The sequence below is a fragment of the Papio anubis genome, chromosome 2, assembly GCF_008728515.1.
Source record: "Papio anubis isolate 15944 chromosome 2, Panubis1.0, whole genome shotgun sequence".
NCBI classification, from domain to species: domain Eukaryota; kingdom Metazoa; phylum Chordata; class Mammalia; order Primates; family Cercopithecidae; genus Papio; species Papio anubis.
The window spans coordinates 139,062,697-139,087,641 of record NC_044977.1 but is presented as its reverse complement, the minus strand read 5'-3'; positions in this window follow the sequence as shown (position 1 = coordinate 139,087,641).

The window sequence follows — 24,945 nt, the reverse complement described above, 5'->3', positions numbered from 1 at the left end:
TAATTCTCAATTCCCCTAGCTCCTGGCAACCATTAATCTATTTTATATCTTTATGAATTTCCCCATTCTGGACATTTTACATGAATTTAATCATGCAATATGTAGTATTTTGTGTTTAACTTCTTTCGCTTGGCATACTGTTTTCAAAGTTAATCCATGTTGTGGCAAGGATCAGCACATCATTCCTTTTTGTCACTGAATAATATAGCTGTGTGAATGTACTACATTTTGTTTATCCATTCATCAGTTATGTGCATTTGGGTTGTTTCTATTTTTTGGCTATTGTGCATAATGCTATAAACATTATGTATAAATTTTTATGTGAACATATATTTTCAATTATTTTGGGTATGTACTGAGGTGTGGAAGTAATTGCTGGGCCATATGGTAATTTTATGCTTAACCACTTGAGGAACTGCTTGACTGTTTATCAAAGCAGCTTCAATATTTTATATTCCCACTACCAGTGTATGAGTGTTCTAATTTTTCTCCATCCTCATCAACATTTGATATTGTCTGTCTGTTTGACGATAGCAATCCTAGTGTGTATGAAGTAGTATCTTTATTATAGTTTTGAGTTGCATTTGCCTCAAGGGAATCTCTGTCTATAGTGGGGTCTCGCTGTATCGTGCAGACTGATCTTGAACCCCTGACCTCAAGTGATCCTCCTGCCTCAGCCTCCCAGAGTTATGGGATTACAGGTGTGAGCCACAGTGTGTGGTTTTGTTCTTTTAAAGGACTGTTTTGGTTATTCTGAGTCATTTGTCCTTCCATGTACATTTTAAGAAGAGCTTGTCAATTTCTGCAAAAATGACAGCCAGATTTTAATCAGAATTGCATTGAATCAGGAGGTCAATTTACAGATTATTGCCATTTAAATAATATTTAAGTTTTAAATATCACTTATGCCATTTGTGCCATTTAAGTTTGCCAATCCACAATAATTATGCCATTTAAATTTTCCAATTCATAATACTTATGCCATTGAAGTTTTCCAATCTAAGAACATGAGATGTCTTTTTATTTATTTAAACTTCCTTAATTTCTTTCAACAATGTTTTGAAATTTTCAGAGTACAAATCTGGCACTTTTGTTAAATATACTCCCAAGTATTTAAATATTTTTGATGGTATCATAAATGAATTTATTTTAATTTCATTTTTGGATTATTTATTGTGGTATAGAGAATACCACTGTTATTTGTATACTGATCTTGTATTCTGCAACCTTGCTGACTTATTGATTAGCTCTAATGGCTCAGTGTTCTTGTTCATTGCTTAGAATTTTCTGTATAGAAGATTATATTATCTGTAATTGGAGATAATTTTACTTTTTTCCTCTCCAATCTAGATTTTTTTTTAATTTCCTTTTCTTGCCTAATTTCCCTGGCTAGAACCTTTAGTACAATTTGCATAAAATTGGTGAGAATGGATAACCTTGCCTTGCTTCTGATCTTAGGGGGAATACTTGTGGTCTTTCACCATTAATTATGATGTTTTTCTTTTATCAGGTTGAGGTACCTTTTATCAGGTTAAGGAAGTTCCCTTCTATTCCTAGTTTGAGTGTTACCATGAAGTGATATGGACGCATTGCAAGTTGTTAGTATAAGAGTTTCATATTGTATTGTAACAATGGGTAAGATTTCAAAATATACTTAATATCATCTTTCCATGACAAATACAGAAAAATAATCAAGTGTGGGAAAGAACCCAACATTAGTGGTAAAGTCTGTTTTATTTATTTATTTTGAGATCCTAATGAGTGTATTCAAGAGTAAAACTTATCTTTCCTCCCTAAGGTCATCAATTCAGGTTATCCAAGATGATTATAGTATGTGACAGTGATTAGTTCTGGAGTCAGGTTACCTGAGTTAAAATTCTGACTTCACCATTTTTTCTCTCCATGACCTACAGCAATTTACCTAATGCCATTTTTAAAATGTGTGTAATAATAACTGCCACTTCAATGGTATGTTATGAAAATGAAATGAAGTTTAAATATGTAATATGTATGGGTAATGACACATAGTGTATGCTCAATAGCAGGGTGCCTTAACAAAAAAGAAATGGGAAAGAAATACGTGAACTTTTCCTCTCAGTCTCCCATCTCCTGCATGTGCTTCCCATTGGCCAAAGCCAGTAACAAACCAACCAAGAATCTTGAGGGCCATCTTAAAATTCTGCCTCCCACAGGTCCATAACATTGCATTCAAGTTTGCCATAGTTTAGCTTTTGGTCATTGCTTTATTGTTAATGCATTTCTTTCTCTTAATTGTGAATTCCTTGAGATAGGAATAACATATTTTCATAACTGAATCTAGTATAAATTTAATATTTTTGAATTGAATAAATGCCATAAGAATGATACATACTTAATTAAGTATAGAGGAATTAAGAAGAAGGAGAGAAAAGTTTTAGAAAATGATAGCATTTGACAAGGACAATAAAAGATCATTAGTTTCTTTTTTCCTTTAAGGTAATTTTTACTCTTTTCCCCACAACTATCTATGTTTTTGAAGTTTTTTTTAAAGAAGTATTATATAAATATACTTTCTTTGTAAAAAAAAAGTCAAGCAATACATAAGCATGTAAAATAACAAGAAATTTCCTTTTACCAGACTCTCCAAATTCCACGTTCCTCATCAAAGGTAACTATTTTTATTAAACCGATGTGAATTTTACCCAAACCTTTGTCTATACATTTAATACATAGATGTGTATATGTACTATGGGTGTGTAAATGTTTAGTTACGTAGCCTGAATTTTATACAATGTGGTACATATTTTCTGTTGCAATGTTCTATGTCCTGATTCTTTCACTAGAAAATGTATCTTGAAGAGTTTTTCATCATATAAACAGTGCTACAATAAATATTTTTGTACATGAATTTTCATACATATTGGAAAAGTGTTTTTTTGCAAAATACCCTACAAACAGGAATGCTAAATTGAGAGTGATGCACATTGTAAATACTGACAGAATAGGAAAAAAATTAAAATAACTTACGTGCCTAAAATTTTATCTTGATACATATGCTTAAAAGTCTATCAATTTGTAATGAAAATATCTAGGTAAATGAACATTTAAGTAGTCAAATAACTATATATGGAGAATGATTGAGACTCCAGTTAAATAAAAGTACAAAGAGATTTATTATTGGTAAATTGGTTTGAAATGTTATCTATTTATCAACTTGTTTCCCCAAAGAGTTTAATGCCTGTGTGAATTTCTAAAGCGCCATATAATGGAGGTTTAATGGAAAAGATAAGAGGATACAAATAAAATAAACATTATTAACAGATTAAAATTGATTGTAAGATAATATTTACCTTAAATAAACGTGAGTATATACATGCCAAGAACCATGTTAAGTGCTCAGAACACAGAGTTAGATTGCCATTTAGAAACTTAATATGTAAAGTAGTATACAAAGATATCTTAGCTAAATTATGAATCTCTAGATTGGATTTTCCAGAGGTAGAGATAGGCATTCAAGGGTTGTTTTGAGGCATGCTCTTTAGGAATAGCCTCTAAGGAAGGGTGTCCTCTAAGGAATAGCCTCTAAGGAGGCAAGCCAGAGAAGGGGAAAGGGCAGTACAAGGATGTGGTCTCAGGTAAAACCCAGCCATGTCCTGATGCACAAGGTGAATTGTTCTGAAACCTAAACCACAGGAGCATTGTCAGTCGGCCCCTGAGACAAGGGGGTTGGCCTTTTGCATCCTTGCATGAATCAGTCACTGGCTGTGTTACCCAAGGGAAGGAGGTGGCTCTCATCAGCTAAGAGCAATTCTCCTATGAAGGGCCAGTTGTGAGCCCTTACAAACCGATACTTGCAACAGTTTTGTAACTTCTAGAAAGAAATTAGCAAAAACTATAAATAATTGGATATATTTAAACATTTGAGTCTTGCCACAACTTATGCAAATCTCTGGACCTTTATTATTGCTTTCTTGACTATCCTTAATATACTCTCAAAACATTTGTTATTTTTCTTCTTCCAACATTATTTTATATTATTTGTTAGACTGCTAATTAATTGGCTAGTCCACTAATCTATTTTTACTGGGATCTTGCTGTGATGAGCAAGACATATCTATTAACCTCCCTTGTCTTTCTTAATATGCATAGCTTCAGCCAGACTTGGAAGTTTATCTGCTGAAGCTATATATACCCTATCAGTGACCCATCCTGCAGTTGGCTAGCTCTGATTCCAACTTCCTTTCCGGTGGTGTCCATCTGCTATGCAAAATGTTGTGAAAAGGCTTCCCATTGACTGTGATTCTCCATGTGCAGAGCAGAGGGAATGACTTTCCTCTTGATAGATTTGGGTGTGTGAAGAAATACCCCTCTTATAACCACAATGAAATGTGATTATTGGAGCGAAATTCACTAATTTCATCAGTTCATGGGTTTTTTTTTAATGTACTAATTTTTCTGTTTTTAAAAGACTACTACTTCACAAAAGCCTAACAAGGAGATATAACACTAAGAGAAAACTTTGCTTATGGCTATCAATAAACTTTAATTAATTAACAGTATAATAATTTTTGTATATAAATTGTATTAAAAGATATATACATTTTCCTCATTCTTCTCTTAGGCTACCTATTATATATGTGATGCTGAAGAGTTGCTTGTTTCTGCATGCTCATTCTATTTTTTAATATCACAAATCTTTTAAAGAGAAATAATCATACCAAATCCTGTAAGAAATGCCATTTTTACAAATAATTCTCAATTACCTTACATGTATCAATTTAAAGACCAATTTTGTTACTTCTGAAAAACCATTTGAAATTTAAACAGGGCAGTTGAATCACATTTTGTTGTTGTTGCTTTTTTTGTTTTTGGTTTTTTTTCCTGGTAGCTGGTAAACAAATGGAGTTATTTTAGGACCACAACCATTTAAAATATAAGATTGAAACATAAGCCAAGATTCAGCTATGACTTTGTTTTTCTGCAAGTAAAATTATTTGTTTTCTTCCTCAATGTTTATTTTTTATTTCTTACAACGTAATTGGGTAGTGTTTTTCTCAGAGAACAGTGAAGAAATATGTCATTCTGATACAGTAATGCATTGTTTTGTTGAGGCTAGGGTCCAACACTGTGGAGAAATACATTAGTTTCCTATTGAAAACATTGGTGTTCAAAATAACTGACAAAAGTCTGTTTCTCCTGAAAAGTGCATTTTGAAACATTAGTTGTTCAGCATGGTAGTTATTGCAAGAAAAAGCAACTGTTAACTGGAATAAGTTATATTTTCTTGTGGAACAATGCAAAATTCAACTTTTGCATTCAAAGGAATTGGCAAAAAGTCTGAAATGTGTGGGTTTCACTTTGGCTTGACATCTTTTTGCACTCCACAGTCACCATAGGACAAAACATAATTACATAATAAATGACTTAAAGGAGCAATACAAATTTATCTAAAACTACTCAAGTTTGCGTCAGTGACAGTTCATTTATATGTTGAGATGATTAGTAAAATGCATGATGTGATTTTATCCCACTCGGAGTTAGAACACAAAATTCATGTCTCAGTCATAACCTCCTGACATTTACAGATGCCAGATCTTTGTCCTACAGCAACTCAAATGAAATAATAGCATGATAGATATATGTACAAGTGTATTTATTCCCTTTCCTTTCAGACATCTTAATTTTTGCCAAATTTGATCCAGTGTGTTTATAACAATTGATTACTAGAATTTAGTTGCTGTTGCGTATCTACTTCAGTAGAAAAGTAGATCAGGGAAACTTTCACTAGCTTCAGGTTGTGCATTTGAAAAAAATTGTGTAAATCTTTTTCTTTCACAGCGAAATCAACTATATCTGAAGTATAAGGAGCTACAATGTGAAGCTCACTGAAAGGAATGTTAATTTTAAAACCTCAGTTATAAAATCTGTTCCTATAATTCTCAGAAGGCATTCCTCAGAAGGTTAGCAAAGTGGCAACTGACAGTTTCCTTTCACTGAGAAGTTACATGTTAAAATGAAAAGCATCTGCTTGGTGAATTTATCTGCGCATCTATATTTCTAATTTTTGTGAAATAAATAATATCTTAAGCATTTGTGTATCACTATTCATACTTATGAAATTGTTTATTGTTTGTTGTCATAACGTGAATATTTTCTTTGTGGTACAAATTCTTCATGGAGAATACAATCTTAATGATTTCACATTTGCTGTTTTATTAAGTAATGAGAAGTGTACATTAGTGTGCTTCCCTTTTAACTATATTTACTAGGAATCTCTGCCTACTTTTGTATTTAGCTACAAGTTTCCTTTATCCTAGATTGTCATGTTATGACTTGAATGTCTCCTCTAAAATATGTGTGGAAATTTAGTTACTATTGTGACAATACTAAGAGATAGGACCTTTAAGAGGTGATTACATCATGAGGGCAAAGCCTTCAAGAGTGGATTAATGCCATTATTGCAGTTGTGGGTTAGTTATCAAGGGAGTTTGGCCCCCTTTTTTCTCTGTCTTGCACACTTGCTTCAGCCTTCTGCCATGGGATGATGCAGCAAGAAGGCCCTTACCAGATGCAGCCCCTCAATCTTGGACTTCCCTGCCCCTAGAACGATGAGCTAAATAAATTTCTTTATAAATTCTCCAATCTGTGATATTCTGTAATAGTAGCAGAAAATGGACTAAGACAATCATATACTTATTTTACACTTCTTGCCTCTTTCATTGATTCTATCATTTTATTTTGTTCTATTGGTTATATTTTAGTTTGCATTTTATTGTAAGCCATAGTGAACTAAAAATTGAAATCAGTGCTCACTAAGTAATGAAGTTATCCAGACTTTAATGGGTACTAATACATCTCTGAATGAATCAATACATGGATGAATAAACTTTCTGGAAATAAAAATATTTTTAAAAATGAATTGAAAGTAAATTTCAGAAACTTTAAAAGTAAGAGTTGACATCATGGAAGTAAATGACAATACAAAGGAAATAATGTCAACACAGAGAAGAAAGTTGTGATAGAACATTGGAAAGACTTGCATTTACAGGACAGAACTATGCGAGGAGACAGGGAAGAACTGCAAACGAAAATTCATAGAGAAGAGAGATTTAAAAAAAATCTCTATCAGCATGTCCAGATGCTGCAGAAGACAGAAGAGACTGTGTACTCCTAAAACAACAGAGTTGATGTATAAGAAGATCCAGATTACCTTCATGACAGCATTTTCAGTAAAATAGAGGCAAATTACAAGCAGATAAAGTGTATATAATAAGGAATAGATGAATTGTGACTACTGTTAGAAATTCAGCTGGGACATGAAGAAGATAGATCCGTAATGTAAGGAGACTGGGGAAGGGACCTTATTTATACCACCTGGGGAAAAGAAAACTACAACATAAGGTGGTGTGGAGTAGGGGGTATGCAAAATGTCCTGGTTGGAATATGAGGATATGTGGAAATTAATCCAGAAACCAATTTGGTCTTGAGATGATATGGTAGATCTCTGAAAAGAACAGTCCTTCTTTCAGAGAAGGTTTTAATGGAAGAATAAGGAGAGTAATGACACAGAGAGCTTTTAAAATAGAAAAAAGGTGAATTCAAATTTCTTACTTCAGACTCAAAGTTTTTATTTAAAAATAAAAAATAATAGTAATCTCAGAATACAAGGGAGATGGGCTCAGTGAAGTAGGGAAAAGAATAGTTCAGTTATTTGTTGTAACTACAAAAGAACGTCAATGAAGTGTTTTTCAAGCAGCAGTGAGAACCCAGCTAAATATGCAGGGACTCCAATCAGATTTTGTTTAATGTTTCCAGGATCCCTGGATCAGTTGGAACTTTGGAGAGGTAAAGAAGACAGTAGGGGATTGAGAGCGAAAGCTAGAAATTCAGCCATTATATGATTCCTTTTCAAAATATTTTTGTTCCTAAAAGACAATTATTAAATCCTAATATTGAGAGATTGCCTGTCGTAGCAAACAACACTACGTGCTAGAGGAAATAGGATGAGGCCCAAACACCAGACTGGGTGGTTACTATGGGGGCAAAAGTGTGCAGATGCTTGGATTTTCTGAATTTTTAACTGAATTGTGAAATAGGGAAAATGACCTATGTGTTTGTAAAACTAAATGTGATAATGTTTTTAACATGTGTAACCCATAATGGTCAATAAAAATTGATCATTACCTAGATTAACTTATTGTTGTTTAGTATTCACTCCCTGAGCCACCAAATCATAGACACATATTAACATCTATTAAATTTACTCTTGTCTAATTCTTTGGAATTTTAGGTTCTAGCAATTTGGTAGATAAAATAATGTGACATTTCATCATTCTATCCTCTTGTTCAAATTTCAGCATTCATTAATCTCATCTTTCTGCATTTAGTCTTGAGCTTTCTTCCACAGGTCATTGTCTAGATTTTGTCATTCATTTTGCTTCCCCAAAGTAATGTCATATGGCCACAAGGAAGGAAATACCCTTTTCTAACATGTGGCAGTTTTCCTTTTGTCCCTTGCCTTCACTTAGGTCAATATTAGTGATCTCTATTTATGGCTTTTTCCTGGCAAAAGAAATAATAGTTGTCAACTTAGCCTTGAACTGACCACAATATTTTCTTTATTAACCCAGCCCAACACATGTTGTTGTCAGCTTCTATATACACTTCGTTTTTAATTGTCCATGGAATTTTAGTCTTCTCCCTGCCAACATCTTTGGGATTTTTTTGGAAGTTATTAAAAAATAAAAACAGAAAAGAAAAAAACAAACAAACAACAACAGTATAAACAAAGCAGAATTTCTCACCTACCTTGGGAGACATCAAAATTTCTGACTGCTTTCATAATCTTTTTTTCTTGGTACTTGTGGAATTTTTATTATATATAAAAGATAAAATAAATCTTTAAGATACATGTTTGAACATTAAAAGTAGTCATAATGCAGATTTATCTCCCAACAATTTTGAAGTCATGGTCTTGTTTTAAAAACCACTTACTTTCACCTCTTCACAGATAATTTTAACTGAATCTGTGACAAAATAAGTTTCTATTCTATATTTGTATTATCTTAGATTAATGTTCTGTTAGTGAAACCCTTTACCTATGACCAACCATTACTGAAACCATACAATTATCTCCAGCTTTATAGGTATTAAATTGCTGCTTTAAATTTACTTTTTAGGTGTGGGCTCACCTCAAATTTGTTTTCCTCTAATAATATCTCTCTAAGTAATAATTTCATGGATCTTTCTGAAGGGTATACTTACTCCCAAGTATATGCTTTTCATTAGGAGAAGGCTTTAAATAGATTGATAATTATCACATTTGGAGCCATCTTAAATGAAGATAAGGAATTTTTCCTTACTGTTGGGATCCTTTCTCCTTTTATCCTTTACTTCTTCTTCTTCTTCAACCCCATATCTAAACTATCAATAAATTCTTTAGTATCTTCCTTCACCCCATGTAGTAGTCTGTTTTTACACTGCTATAAAGAACTTTCCTAAGACTTGGTAATTTATAAAGGAAAGAGGTTGAATTGACTCACAGTTCCATGTGGCTGGGGAGGCCTCAGGAAACTTGCAGTCATGGTGTAAGGTGAAGCAGGAACCTTCTTAACAAGTCAGCAGGAAAGAAAGAAGCACAAGCAGGGGAAATGCCAGATGCTTATGAAACCATCAGATCTCATGAGTATTTACTCACTATCACGAGAATGGAATGAGGGAAACCACCCTCATGATCCAATCACCCCCCAAAAAGTCCCTCCCTTGACACGTGGGGATTATGGGGATTATGATTTGAGATGAGATTTGGGTCAGGACACAAAGTCAAACCATATCACCACATATCCAGATTATGGCCACTTCTCACCATCCTAGTCCATGCTCTTGTCTTTTTTTTTTTTTTTTTCATATGTTATCAAAATAGTTCCTTGCTGAATTCTGTGCATCTTCCCCTGCTTCTCTTCTACATCATAGGCTTAATACAGTAGCAAAGTGGTCCTTTAAAAACATTTTTCAGATCACCTCACTCTTCTGCCCAACTGCCCCCAACCCAGTGATTTCCCATCTCTCTTGGAGTAAAATACAAAGTCCTACAATAAACAGTTGGCCTTACATGACTTAGGCCCTCTGCTATCTCTCCAACATCTTCTCTTACCACTCTTGTTCTTGTTCTGATGACCACACATATTGACCTTCTTCCGCCTAGTTGAAATCTCTAATGCCTTTAATTCTTGAGCTTTCTGCTCCCTTTACCTGAAATCATTCCCCTGGCTGAGCTCATGCCTCACTCCCTTGCTTCTTATAGATCTGTTTAAATTTTACCTTGCCAGTGATGTCTTCCCAGATCCCTCCAAGTAGAATAAAAGAGCAAATCAGTCAACATCTCACCCAGTATAATCTTTCCCTATTTCCCTTCTTTATCTTTCCCCTTAGCACTCATTGCTATTTGATATACTATGTAGTTAATAGATTGCTATCTCTCTCTTCTCTCTAGGAAGAAATCTCCACAGGAACAGGATTTGTTTTGTTCTTTGCTCTTTCTCAGTACCATAAACAAATGCCTGGAGTAGACTTCAGTGCTCAAATATTATATGTTAAATGGACGAATAAGCATATGTATAGATCCTACTATCTGTTGTAACACAACATATTCCTTCTTGAACTCTAATGCTAAATGACTCTAGTCAATTAATTTTTCAGCATATTTCCCCACAATTTTTGCAAAAATCAGTCCTCTGTTTTTGCCACCTTCTTTGCTGACTACCTGCCTCTAAGATATTTTTTCAATTTACAAATCTACCCTGAAGAGCAGTTAAACAAAATGATAAAATGCCCAGGATAACGCTTTAATACTTCTTATCAGTTAAGTTAGAAAGTATGTTAGGACAGGTAGAATAAACCTATTATAAAGATTGAACACTTCTACTGTGTTATTTATGCTAAAATATGGTTTTTTATTATGCATTAATTTCAATATCTGAGCTAGTCATATAACTATTACCTTACCTGTATTTCTGTCTTTCAGAGATACAAGATTAAAGTTCTTAAGCCCCAGAAAAGCGGTTTTGGAATTAAAACAAACAAACGATTAATGAAGGGATGTGGTGACTTAATGATGTTGTGCACCATGCAGATAAATATTATGTACCTCCTTACACTGATTTTTTAAAAATATTTGTTCAATAGAGTTTAAAGATGAGGAGTCAGTGCAGCAGCTCACAACTGTAATCCTAGCACTTTGGGAGGCCAAGGCAGGTGGATCAGGAGGTCAAGGATCGAGACCATCCTGGCTAACACGGTGAAACCCCGTCTCTACTTAAAAAAAAACAAAAACAAAAACTTAGCCTGGCGTGGTGGCAGGCGCATGTAGTCCCAGCTACTCGGGAGGCTGAGGCAGGAGAATGTTGTGAACCCGGGAGGCGGAGCTTGCAATGAGCCGAGATCGCTCCACTGCACTCCAGCCTGGGCAACACAGCAAGAAAGACTCCGTCTCTCAAAAAAAAAAAAAAAAAAAAAAAAAAAAAAAAAAAATTAGCTGTACATGATGGTGCAACCCCCTGTAATCCCAGCTACTCTGAGGTTGAGGCAGAAAAATCGCTTGGATCCGAGAGGCAGAGGTTGCAATGATCCGAGATCATGTCACTGCACTCCAGCCAGGATGACAGAGTGAGATTCTGTCTCAAACAAAGAGTTTAAAGGTGAGGACGGGGATTTTGTAGGAAAGGAAACTAAGAAAAGGCAGTTGATGGGAGATGAGGTACTTTATCCATCATGCGTCAATTCCATTCTGTCTCTAAACTTAGACTTCACCCCTCCCCACTGGGCAAAATAAACACTTTGTTTTCACTTTTTGCCAGGCTTCTCAGCAACATCTTTTGGGATCTTACGTGTCCCATTCCAAGTAGCTCAAAAAAAAGAAAAGAAAAGTCCTTTCGGCCTCATATTATACTCTCACAGAGAGGAGTTCTATAAATAATCTTTTTTCTCCAACTGCGGACAGTGATTGTTTTGTGTCCTTATAGATCAGTGCCCTGGGCAAGGGCCCAACTGACTGACCCTTAATCCTGTCCTGGTCAAGATCTTACAGTTCTACCTGCTATTTGGGAAAGGTGAAGATTGTTCTTGCTAAAATGGTATTTCTTAGCTATAATCAGTTGAATCCAATATTTTAAATTTGCTACCTAAGTAAGCCCTTCAGAATATCAGCAATTTTTATTGTTATCATGACTAGAAAACAAGTTTCAAAAAAATACTGTTTTTGCCAAAATCTAAGTTAACATTTAAAGTGAAAGAAAATTGTTTCCCTAAGGATTGGTTAAATGAATGAATCAACCAAGTTGTATTGTGGTTAAGTTTATTTGCTTTATTCTGCATTTATTTTACATTCCTGGGCAGGTTGTAAATGGCCTCTTAGGGTAGCTGTTAAGGAGCTTTATTCACTAATGTGGGCCATGCCAGGGAATCTGTGGGACTCTATTCTACATAGGTCAATGCTAATAGGCGCACAAAGGCAAAGGCAGCAATGATGGCTGGAGGGTTGGTGCCTTGTTAAATACCACAAGAGAAGGCAAGGATAGTGGAACAGCCAAGGTCAAAGCCCATGTAAAACCTCAGTAGGCTTAGTAGATTTTTTGTTTGTTTGTTTTTGTTTGTTTGTTTGTTTTAATTCCAAAACCACCATTTCCAACAAGTGAAGCAAAGTTGGGTTTGGGGGAGGTTGGGATATCTCAGTTTCAAAGCAATAGGTTTATGGCTATTTAAGTCTTTCTGGTAATGAGCAGAGACTAGATAAGATAAAATTGTCAATTGTATCTTGTTACCTCTTAAAGGAAAGTGAAGAGGAAGGAAAAAGAAGATTCCTTTAATACCTATTAGTACTATGGAATTGTGTCCAGTATTCATTAGAGCCAGGTGGAATCTCAAGACTCTTCAAATGACTCTAAATCACCCCGAGGGTTCTTGGTACAAAATCTGGATGCTATTTCTCTAGCCACACTTAAGAACTCCCTATTCTAAAATGAGATTAGTTTTGCTTGTATAACCCAGAAATCAGTTGCCAGCATACATAATCCTGCAGCCTACCACGACTACCATGCACTTAAAGATTATAATAAATCTGCTCCCACCCTCTTCTTATTATATGGAGGGAAAACAAGCATTCTACCAAATAATTAGGAGTACTTAAAGATTTTAAGGTTTACTTTCACTAAATTTTATGCTTCTATTTTACATTTAATCACCATTTCCTTTTCCATGCTTGATTAACCTCACTGAAAAAAATCACAATCTCGACTACCTCAGAATATTATAAAAATAAGGCAGTGATATTATACCATTTCACTTCATTTTTAATTCAGCTTCAGTGGAACAATTTTTCTCCTCATGAGTTGTATTTTCATGGTGTTCTATGTCTTGCAATTTTTTTAGTTCAGTTGCCAGTGTGAATTTAACCCTTTTATGTCTAGATATTTTCGTATTCCTGTGAATATTCTTGACTTTTGTTCTGCATGTGGTTATTTGGCAAGAGTTTGATCCTTTTGGGCTTTAGTTTTAATCATTGTTAGACCAGAGAAGAACTAAGACTAATATTTCTCCAATAATGAGGCAAGACTTTTGTTTTTAAGGTCTCAATTTGTCACCCAGGCTAGAGTACAGTGGCATGATCACTGCAGCCTGGAAATCCTGGGCCCAAGCAATCCTTCCACCTCAGCTTTCCCCATAGCTAATACTTCTTGCCAATGCCCTCTAAATTATGAGGTTTTCTAATCTGGCTGTTGCATAGAGGCACTGTTTTGATCCTGGGCTCTGTTTTGACCCTGTGTGGTCTCTGAGTGTTGTTCCCTTTAATCCTTCCATGTGGTTCTTTTCCTGAACTACCATTCATATATTGACCAGTAGTATAATGAACCCTTGAGGGTTCTCACATCTTGGGTACTTTGCCTTATAATCTCTAGCTGCTTTGACCTTCCTGGACTTGCCATTGCATCTCATCAATTTAGGGTGACTGCTGGGTTCTGCCTGGGTTTCTTTTCTCTTCTTGCCAAGTCCCTAGAGAGTAAGCTGGACAATATTAGGGCTCAATTTATTTGTTTTGTGACTGTCAAGGATCACTGCCCTTTGTTCTCTGATAACCAGTGTCTTGTGTATCATTGTTTCGGATTTTTTTTTACAGCAGCAAGAGAGAAATAAAAGAACAATAGATCTACAAAACAATCAGAAAATAACAAATTGGCAATAGTAAGTATGTAAATACCAATAATTACCTTGAATGTTAATGAATTACATTCTGCAATCAAAAGACATAAAGTGGCTGAGTGAATTAAAAAACAAGACTCAATTATATTTTGTCTACAAGAGACCCACTTCACCTTTAAGGATATACATAGAATGAAAGTGAAGGGATGGAAAAAGATATTCCATACAAATGGAAACCAAAAGAGAACAGGAGTAGGTATAGATACATAAGATAAAATAGACTTTAACTTAAAAAATGATAAAATCAGACAAAGAAAGTCATTGAATAATGAAAGAGGACCAATTCATTAGAGGATTTAACAACTATAAATATATACGCTTCTGGCATATAGAAGCATATAGCTATATAGAAGCAAGGTATATACAAGTACCTAAACACATAAAGCAAATATTAATAGATCTGAAGTGATAAATTGTAATACTATAATAGTAGGAGACTTTAACACCTCACTGTCAGCAATAGATAGATAATCTAGACAGAAAATCAATCAGGAAATATTGGACTTAAACTACAGTTTTGGTCAAATGGACCTAACAGACACATATAGAACATTCCATCCAACAGCAGCAGAATGCACATTTTTCTGAAGTGCACATGAAATATTCTTCAAGATAGATACTATGTTATGTCACAAAACAAGTCTTAAAAATGTAAAAAAAAATTGAAATCTTATCGAATATATTTTCTGAGCACAATGGTAAAAAACTAGAAATCAGGAACAGGGGAATTTTGAAAGATTCACAAATACATGAAAATTAAATAACATGCTTCTGAACAACCAATGGGTCAAAGAAGAAATTAGAAGAGAAATTTTAAAATACTTTGAAACAAAAAAATTGACTCACAACATACCAAATCTTCTAGGACACAACAAAATCAGTTCCAAGAGAAAACTTTATAGCAGTAAGGAATTACATCCAAAAGAAGAAAGATTTCTGATAAACAACCTAACATATCTTAAGGAACTAGAAAAAGAACAAACTTAGCCCAAAAAGTTAGTAAGAGGAAGGAAACAGCAAGGATCAGAGTAGAAATAAATTAAACAGAGACTAGATAAACAATAGAAAAGATCCACAAAACTAAGAGTTGTTTTTTCTAAAAAGGTAAACAAAATTGATCAACTTTTACCTTTTTTTTACAGCAGCAAGAGAGAAATAAAAGAACAATAGACCTACAAAACAGAGAAAAGACTCACATAAATAAAGAAGACATTGCAACTGATACCACAGAAGGAATCATGAGCCTATTAGGAACAATTACATGCCAACAAATTAGATAACCTAGAAAAAATGGATAAATTTCTAGGTAAATTCAATTGACCAAGACTAAACTATGAAGAAGTAGAAAATCTGCACAGACTAATAATGAGTAAGAATATTGAATAACTGGTACAATGGCTCCCATTAAAGAAAAGCCCAGAAAATGATGGCTTAACTGTTAAATTCTACCAAACATTTAAAGAATTACCACCAAATATTCTTAATTTTTCCCCAAAATTAGAGAGAATACTTTCAAACTTATTTTACAAAGCCAGTATTATCCTATTATCAAAGGCAGACAAGGACACCACAGGAAAAGAAATTACAGGCAATATCCTTGAGGAACATTGATGCAAAAATTCTCAACAAAATACTAGTAAACAAAATTCAAGAGCACATTAAAAAGACAGTTCATGATAATCAAGTGGGACTTATCCCTGGGATGCAAGGATTGTTTAGCTTATGGAAATCTATAAATGTGATGCCACATTAACAAATAAAGGGCAAAAAAAAAATCATCCCAATAAATGCAGAAAAAAATTTAACAAAATTCAACATCCTTTTATGATTAAAAGCTCTAACAAATGAGCTATAGAAGAAATGTACCTCAATGCAATAAAAGCCATATATGAAAAGCCCACAGCTAACATGATACTCAATGGTAAAAAGTTGAAAACTTTTCTTCTAAGATCAGGAACAAGACAAGGATGTCCACCCTTCCCATTTCTATTCAACATAGTACTGGAAGTTGTAGCCAGAGCAATTAGACAAGAGAAATAAATGAAATGTATCCAAATTAGAAAGAAAGAAGTTAAATTGCCCCTGTTTGCATGTGAAATAATCTGATATATAGAAAATCCTAAAGACTCCACCAAAAAGCTCTTCGAACTAATAAAAGAATTCATTAAAGTTGCAGGATGCAAAATTAACATGAAAAATCAGTAGCACTTCTATACACTAGCAATAAACTATCTAAAAAGTAAATCATGAAAACAATCCCCTTTATAGTAGCTACACATGCATGAACACACATGCACACACACACACACAAACACCTAGGTATAAATTTAGCCAAAGAGGTGAAAAATATATAAACTGAAAACTATAAGACAATGAAAGAAATTGAAGAAGTTAAATAAATGCAAAGATATACCATGTTCACAGATTAGAAGAATTATTATTGTTAAAATGTGCATACTACCAAAAGCAATCTATAGATTCAATGCAAACTCTATCAAAATTACAATGACATTTTTCACATAAATAGAAAAAACAATTACAAAAATTTTTATGGAACCACAAAAACCTTGCACAATCAAAATAATCTTCAGCAAAAAGAATAAAGATTGAAGCATCACAATATCTCACTTCAAAATATCCTACAAAGCTGTAGTAATCAAAAGATCATAGTATTAGCATTAAAAACAGACACATAGACCAATGGAACAGAATAGAGAGCCCAGAAACAAACCCAAGAAATTACAGTCAATTGACTTTTCAACAAAGGAGCCAAGAACATACAATAGGGAAAGGACAGTCTCTTCAATAAATGATGCTGAGACAATTGGATATCCACATGCAGAAGAATGAAATTAGACCATCATCTCACACCATATACAAAGATCATGTAAAAATGGTTTAAAGACTTAAAGATAAGACCTGAAACTGTACAACTACTGGATAAAAGCATATGGGCAAAACTCCACAAAATTATTGGTCTGAGCAATAATTTTTTGGATGTGACCTCTAAACTATAGGCAAAAACAGACACATGGGATTACATGAAGTTAAAAAGTTTCTGCATGGCAAAGGGAACAAGCAACAGAGAAAAAGATAACCTATGAAATGGAAGAAAATATATACAAACCATGCATCTGATAAGGAGTTAATATCCAAGACATATAAAAAACTGAAATAATATAAGGAAGACAAATGGCCTGATTTAAGAATGGGCAAAGGACGAGAAGAAGTTTTTCTAAAGAGGACATCCAATTGGCTAACATGAATAAGAATAAATGCTCAACATCACTAATCATCAAGAAAATGCAGACTAAAACTACAATGAGATATCACCTCTCACTTGTTAGAATGGCTACTATCAAATAGACAAAATATAACTAGTACTGGTGAGAATGTGGAGAATAGGTGACTCTCACAGTGTTGGTGAGACTATGTACACCAGACTATGTAACTGAAATTACTTCAGCCACTATGGAAAGCAATATGAAGGTTCCTTTAAAAACTAAAAATAGAACAACCATATGATCCAGCAATCCCACTACTGGGTATACATGAAATTAAATCATGAATCAAAAAGGAAACTAAATCACTATGTATAGCTACACTGTCATGTTCTTTGCAGCATTATTCACAATAGCCAAGGTAAGGAATCAAACTAAAAGTGTCTATTAAGAAATGAATGAATGAAGAAAATATGGTATATATACAGAATAAAATACTGTTCAACCTTAAAAATCAAGGAAATCCTGTTTTGACAAGATGTATGAATCTAGAGGATACTATGTTAAGTGAAATAAGCCAGACACAGAAGGCCAAATACCACATGATCTCACTTACATGTGGAATCTTAAAAAGTTAAACTGTTTAAGAAGCAGAAAGTAGAATGGTGGTTACCAGGGGATGGGTTTTAGGGTGGTTGGGAAGATGCTGGCCAAAAAGCTCTTTTATGCAACACGGTGACTATAGTTAATAACAATGTGCTGTATTCTTGGAAAATCGGTAAAAGAAAAGATTTTAAGTGTTCTTACCATAAAAAAAAGATATATAAGTTAATGTTAGGTCACTCTGTCTATGGAGTAGCCAATCTTTTGTTTCTTCACTTCTCTAATAAACTTGCTTTCGCTTAAAAAAGAAAGTTAATGCTTATGTTAATTAGATCAATGTAGCCATTCTGCAATGTATGCATATCTCAAAGCATCATGTTGTAAATATATATTTGTTGTATATATATTTATGTTGTGTATATATATATGTTGTATATATATTTATACTTTGTATTTGTCAATTTAAAAATAATTAATTAATTAAAAAAAGATAAACTGGTAGGACATCCAGAATCCTTCCTTTGTTTGTGTACTAGACCAAATTCCCAGCAGAACTGTAGAGATTTAATAAAGGGTATCTGAACAAAGTTGAAGATGGAACTACTGTGCTAAACATAGGGATGTTAAGAAAACTGGAAGTGTTTGGGGGTATTGAGGATAATCGGGATTTTTGTTCTCTTAACTAACCTCACTGTTCCTTTCTCTCATCTGTGCCAAAGTGTTAGCCAACCTTTACATCATTTTTATGCGTAAATATTATGTACTGCTGAAATAATAGTGCATATTTATTAAGTTTTTATTATTACATCACTTTTTATATTAAGGTAATAACTACTTCGTTATTTTAAAATCTGCTTACCTATTTTTCACTGATTCTTTTTTGAAAATGTTCTCACAGATATGTCAAACATTAGGCAACACTACTCCAAAGGCTCAAATACTTCAAATCATCTATCAATCCCCTGGTGTTCCATTTTTGTTTTGTTTTCTTGTTCTAATTGAAGATCTGACTCTGACAGATCTTTATTTCTTGCTTCAATCTAGACTATTAGGTTTTTAGACTTAAGTCACAGTAGTCATGCTGGAATGTCCCTTTTGTCCTCTCTCATATAGAAGACAATGTTTCTCAAATCCCCTGTCTCCCTTTTTCTTGATTTACTACTTCATTTTTCATGAATTATATATTGTGGTAGCTTCCAAGGAAAGAGTAATAGGAGGCACGTTTTTGTGAATTATTGCAGATCTGAAAGTGTCTTTATTCAATCCTCACATTTCAGTGATACTATACCTTGCTTGGGTATAAAATTATAGGCTGAAAGTAATTTTTCATCAGAATTTTTAATACTATTGTTATACTATCTTTTGGTTTTTCATGTTACTAGTCTAATAGTTATGTTTTGAGTTTTTAAAAAAAATCTGCCGTTAAACCCAGGTCTTCTGAAACTTCATAATAATATGCCTTTGAATACTATATTATTTCATTAATTTTTTCTGGAAATTCAATGGGATCTTTTAACTTAAAAAGATAAGCCCTTACATTTTGGAGATATTTTTGATCACATGTTGATCATTTTCTCTCCTTTTTTTATACTCTCTTTCTCTCTCTAAAATTGTACTTGTTGGATGTTGAACCACCTAATCTATTTTTATTATTTCTTTATTCTTATTTTCCACATACTTTATAGATTTTCCTGACTTCTAATGATTTCTTTTTTACTGTAATTTACTTTATTTTGCAGTGCCCCTTTATCTCTGATTGCTTTTTAAAAATGGTTCCCTCTTCTTGTTTTATGTATGTGATATTATTTGAGCTGTTCATATGTTTTAATTGGGTCCCATTTTCATAAACATTTTAGTCACTCTTTGTAATGAGAAAGGATTTCGTATCACATACATTACCTCTTCAAGAAACATCTGTATACACAATCAAAGTACAAAACACTTATTAGAAGCTCTGGGTGGTGGGGGAGATGCTTGAGGTGTGGGACAAGGTCCAACCGGTTGACTTCACTTAGAGTGAACTCCTACACATCTCAAGCAACTCCTAAATCTCTAGAGGTCTATATCTGGGGCCTTTCAAAAACAATTTTTACACAGACTATCCACCAATTTTCTTCAGGCAAAAGTTAAATATGGCAATAAGTATTCTTGAAACAGAGCAGAGGAAAGGGCTGTGGGTAGTATAATGGACGTGTGTAGAACAATTTAATCACCTTGTTTTACCCTAAACCAGTTTCTTGGTGTTCACTGCTTCCTGAATCAACTTCTCCAGAGACTAGACTTTTCTTTTCTCTTAGTGTGTATTTGTGGAGGGGTAAAGAGACTCTCAAACAGTCTCTGAGTGTTCAGTCTTAAACCGACTTCTGCTTTCCAGGTAACCTGCTTCCCCACAATCAGAGACTCTCAGGGGATTTGTGACGTAAAAAAGCCCACTTGCCATTAGAAGCCCGTCTGTATGATCAATCAGGTTTTGTCATTTTCTGCTCCACTATGTCTGTTACCTCTCCTCCATCTTATTCCACTTTCTAAAATATTACTGTAAGGATTTTTTCTGATGTTACATTTTCTGTTTTTCTCTTTGTCCTCATTAATTAAGGAATTTTCTATTCTTAATTTATTTTTGCGGTGTTTGGGAGGGAAAGGATGTAATTACCTATGATCAAACCATTACATTTAACCCAGTCAGCAAATACATTTTTAAATATTTCTAGATATATGTTAATTTCTTATCATTCTGTGTTTCCTCACCATAGATACTAAATGAACATGATGCAAAATGAACAACACATAAGTTTCTGAGAGAAAAGTCCTCAAGCTGAGAAAGTTAAGAAATCCCTAGTAACACGGGGTTGTGAGTGAGGAATTACTAAAGGAGATTCTAGAAATCCTTGGTAGAATCTGGATCGTCAAAGGACTAAATTGACCAATTACTGCTCTCCCACTATTGCAAAGCCATTTCCTATAGTTGCTGCCACAAGCTAGAACTTCATCCTGGGCATGATTCAACCCCTAATTGGCAAATTTATAACAGCTCTTGGCTACTAAGCATGATGTTATTCTATAGTCCATGCTTCAATAAAATACTGTTACAAATAACAGATGGACAATGCATTCATTAGTAGATGGTTCCTTATAATAAGAATTTATTAACTTTTTTCTTTCTTAGGGTGGAAGTAGCAAACATCAAACTAAATTGCCTATAGCATAAATGGAAGGAACTTTTTAAGCAGATGGGAATTTATTTAATTCCATTTAATGTAGCATAAAAAAGCAAAGCTAATAAAATGTGGGAAAGTATTTTCATCATCAATGAACTTGTTAGTTTTGTATTTTTTCTTAGTTGAGTAAAAAATATAGGTCATTAACTATTTTGCTTGTGAAAGCAAAATAAGAGATCAATCTTCATGCTTTCCACATTATCCTACCAGAGTGATCCTACCAAAGTAAAATTAATATATATGACTCATGGTTTATATAATGATTAATAAGGTAATAGAAATGATATTTATGTCTAGATTTGTGACCCAAGAGAAAAGTCTATCCTAATAGACTAAAGCTATATTATGAAACTTCTTACAAGGAATTCAATTCTGGTGGATTTTGTTTATTAGATTCAAATGTACTAGCTTATAAAACAATAATATAATTAAAGTTATATTGATTTTAACTATAAAATCCACAGAAAGAGGAAGGGCAAGGTGGGGAAGAAGTAAAGTCATGTACAAATGGCAGCAAAAATGTTTTAATTAGGAAATATAAAGGAACACAAAAATGTGACTATCATTAAGTGATTGTTAGCTAAGGTTTCAACCAGAGGCCCATTGCCCATAGGGGGAAGCCTATCACAGCACACAAAATTCCAAGGCCCTCCATCATCAGCTCCTGCTCTGGCAGACACTATCAGTGCCAGGATGATGCTTATTACCCCTCCTTTTTCCTAGCTAAGAAAACCTTGACTTATCAGAACAACTTTCCTTGATCTTAGGAAATCTAGATTCTTCATCTGAGGTGGCATGTTATCCAGGTAAAAGAAGAAGAAGTTTTCTGGAGAGTTTCTGGAAGAGAATTTTTATCGCTGATAAGAAAAATGCTGTAAGAGTAAAGGTTCTTTTCTGTGCCCCTCAACCCCTTACTTCCTACATTTACCATGGGGTTAGGATGACATGATTGGAGCTGCTACAGCCATGCTGATCCCATGAGGGGAAGGCCTGGAGATGATCCCATGGGTGGAAGACCTCGAGAATGGCTTTTATTCTTGATATAATTAAGCTACTGATCAGAGTCAATAACTGCTTACCACAAAACTTCTTCTTAGAAAAGTAAATTCTTAATTATTTAAGCTTCTGTTGTTTGCATTCTTGTTTGCAGCCATTAGCAATCCTCACTGACACGCCTGCCTCTCCTCCTTTGCCACTGTGCTCTGCTGCACTTGTCACCACTCTATGCTCTAGCTATACAGGCCAACGCGCATTTCCTAAAATGCATCTCCTGTCTCATATCTCTTCCTGGGTCCATCAGTGCCCATCCAAATTCCCTTTCCCTTCTGTTACCCTATGAACTTCTATTCACCTTTCATTTAATGAGTTTCCCCTTTATGAAATTTTGTCTAGGAAAGTTTTCTTGTCACAAAATTCTATCTTCCACCTCTTTTGTTTCACCCACTACAATCTGAACAGAAATATATTTTTATTGTTTTCTATGTTTAAGCCATACTCATTTTTTGGGTCAAATATACAGAGCTCATTTCTACCTTAGAGCCAGACTCTTGCTAGCAATGTTCTGCCCCAATATCCCTGCATGATTAGTTACTTTTTGTCCTTCAGGTTTTAGTGTACATCCTCTACAATGAACTTTAAATTCAGAGAGGGCAAAATCAGGTTCCTCTGATTCAAATTTGCATCCTTAACACATCTGAAAAGTGTTGAATTGAGTAGATTCATAATAAATATTTGAAAATCAATGAACCAAATTTCATACTTTAAATGGGAAGCCTTTCGATGTCAGATGTGGCATTCTAGCTCTTTACGTAGATTACAAAATCTGGCTAAGTACACTTATACCGTTTGGGTGAAAAACATGAATGTTTCACAAATGCTGAATGAAAGAATGACAAGATGAATGACTGACACCAATTTTACTTTTTATTTTTCTCTCTGGTGAAAAGCACATGCTTATTTCCAGGAAAGAATTTGCTTCTGAATATTAGGAATGGCAACCTTTGTGAGGTCAATTCTTTGTAAGTAGATTATCTTTGTAAATCTGGACTTGAGTTTGAATAACCTTAAGAGCACACATTAAGTTTAAGTATTCCTAGGAAGAGTAGGAAGACTTTGTTCCGAGAATCTATAAATTGGAAACCTGAGAGGTCAAGCCATTGATTCTTTTGTATTTTGATGGGAGTATCTATGAAAACATTGCTCTTGCAAATATTTCTGTCCGTAATAGAGATGGATGCATCATTAAAAAGTTAATGGTTAGTCTTTAGTCAGTAGAAATTTAGAGTAAAAACATGAAAGTAATACTTAGAAGTTTGGTTTAAGTTCAACATAAATCTAACTCTCTTTACAAAGTTATCAACATAAATAATGTTCAAAATGTCTATATGTTAAATAACAAAGATTGAAAATATATACAAATCAAGCACAAGAGCAAGAAAGGAAAACAAAACCTCTAACATTTGTAGGGACAGATGAACTGAAAGAAAAAGTTGTTCTGAAATTTTTCAGCATTTTTCTTTTTGAACAACTTTCTCTAATTATAGTGATATTCTCCATTCTATCAATCAACCTGGATCTATTTTTTGTCAAACACTTACAAAGGAATTGAAACAAAAACCACTGTTATAAACATTTCCTCCTCCATTCACCTTTCAAAATGCCTGTTTGAAACATCATGCTGTAATCATTAAATAATCTACTTCCAAATGCATATATGTTTCAAGATAGAAACTTAAATGCAATTTCCATTACTTAGAAAAATAAGATTTATACTGGTGAAATGTTTAGATTAAATACATAATATTTTAAAAATACCAAAGTATCTGTTATAATAGGTGTTCTAGAAGATTGAGAAATGGAAACCTACTTCAGGGTAGCACTATCTCGGAATAAAGGTGGATTTGAGACAGACTTTAGAATATTGAGAGGACTGAGCAAAAACTAGGTGAACACTATGAGAAATACATGTGTTATGAGAATGAAAATGCTCAAAGCCTGATACTAATGAAACCATATTACACACTGAAATAGATCACTGCAGAAGAGAAAGGGATTTATTTTATTACTGGTGTTAGGATATGGAAATGCTGTCTGAGTTCAATGTCACCTTTGCTGGCAATGGTGAATCAGGTCATTAGAGAATTATGTTCATGGCCTGTTTGTTGAGGCTCCTGGGGTCTGGCTAGTGAGATCAGATTAGAAGATGCAATAGATTTTACAAGGTTGTTTAGTATTACCTCTCTCTTTTTTTGGCTTTAAATATATATATATATTTAAAACCAAAATATATATATACTGTTTTCTCGAAGAGCTTTCTTGAGGATTCATCTGATGATTATGTGTCATTATGCCAAAGAAAGCATGAAATGACTTCTTTAAGTCACTTCTATCCACTTATAAGTTCATAGCCAATTGAAGAGAAGACTAAGTCCCTCATATTAAAAGTTCTGTGGTGCTACTGTCTGAGCTGCTAGAGCATAAGTGTGCAACAAGTGAAAATACACTTCTTCAGATCACATCAGACAGGTTAAGAGCATCACAGGATCATTAACTCGGGTCTGTTATTGTATTTAGTACATAAATTCTTTTAGCTCATCATTAAGTGTTAAGCCGTGTGAAAATGGGGAGGGGAAAGTCCAAAATTCATTCTGGAGAAAAACATTAAAAATAAA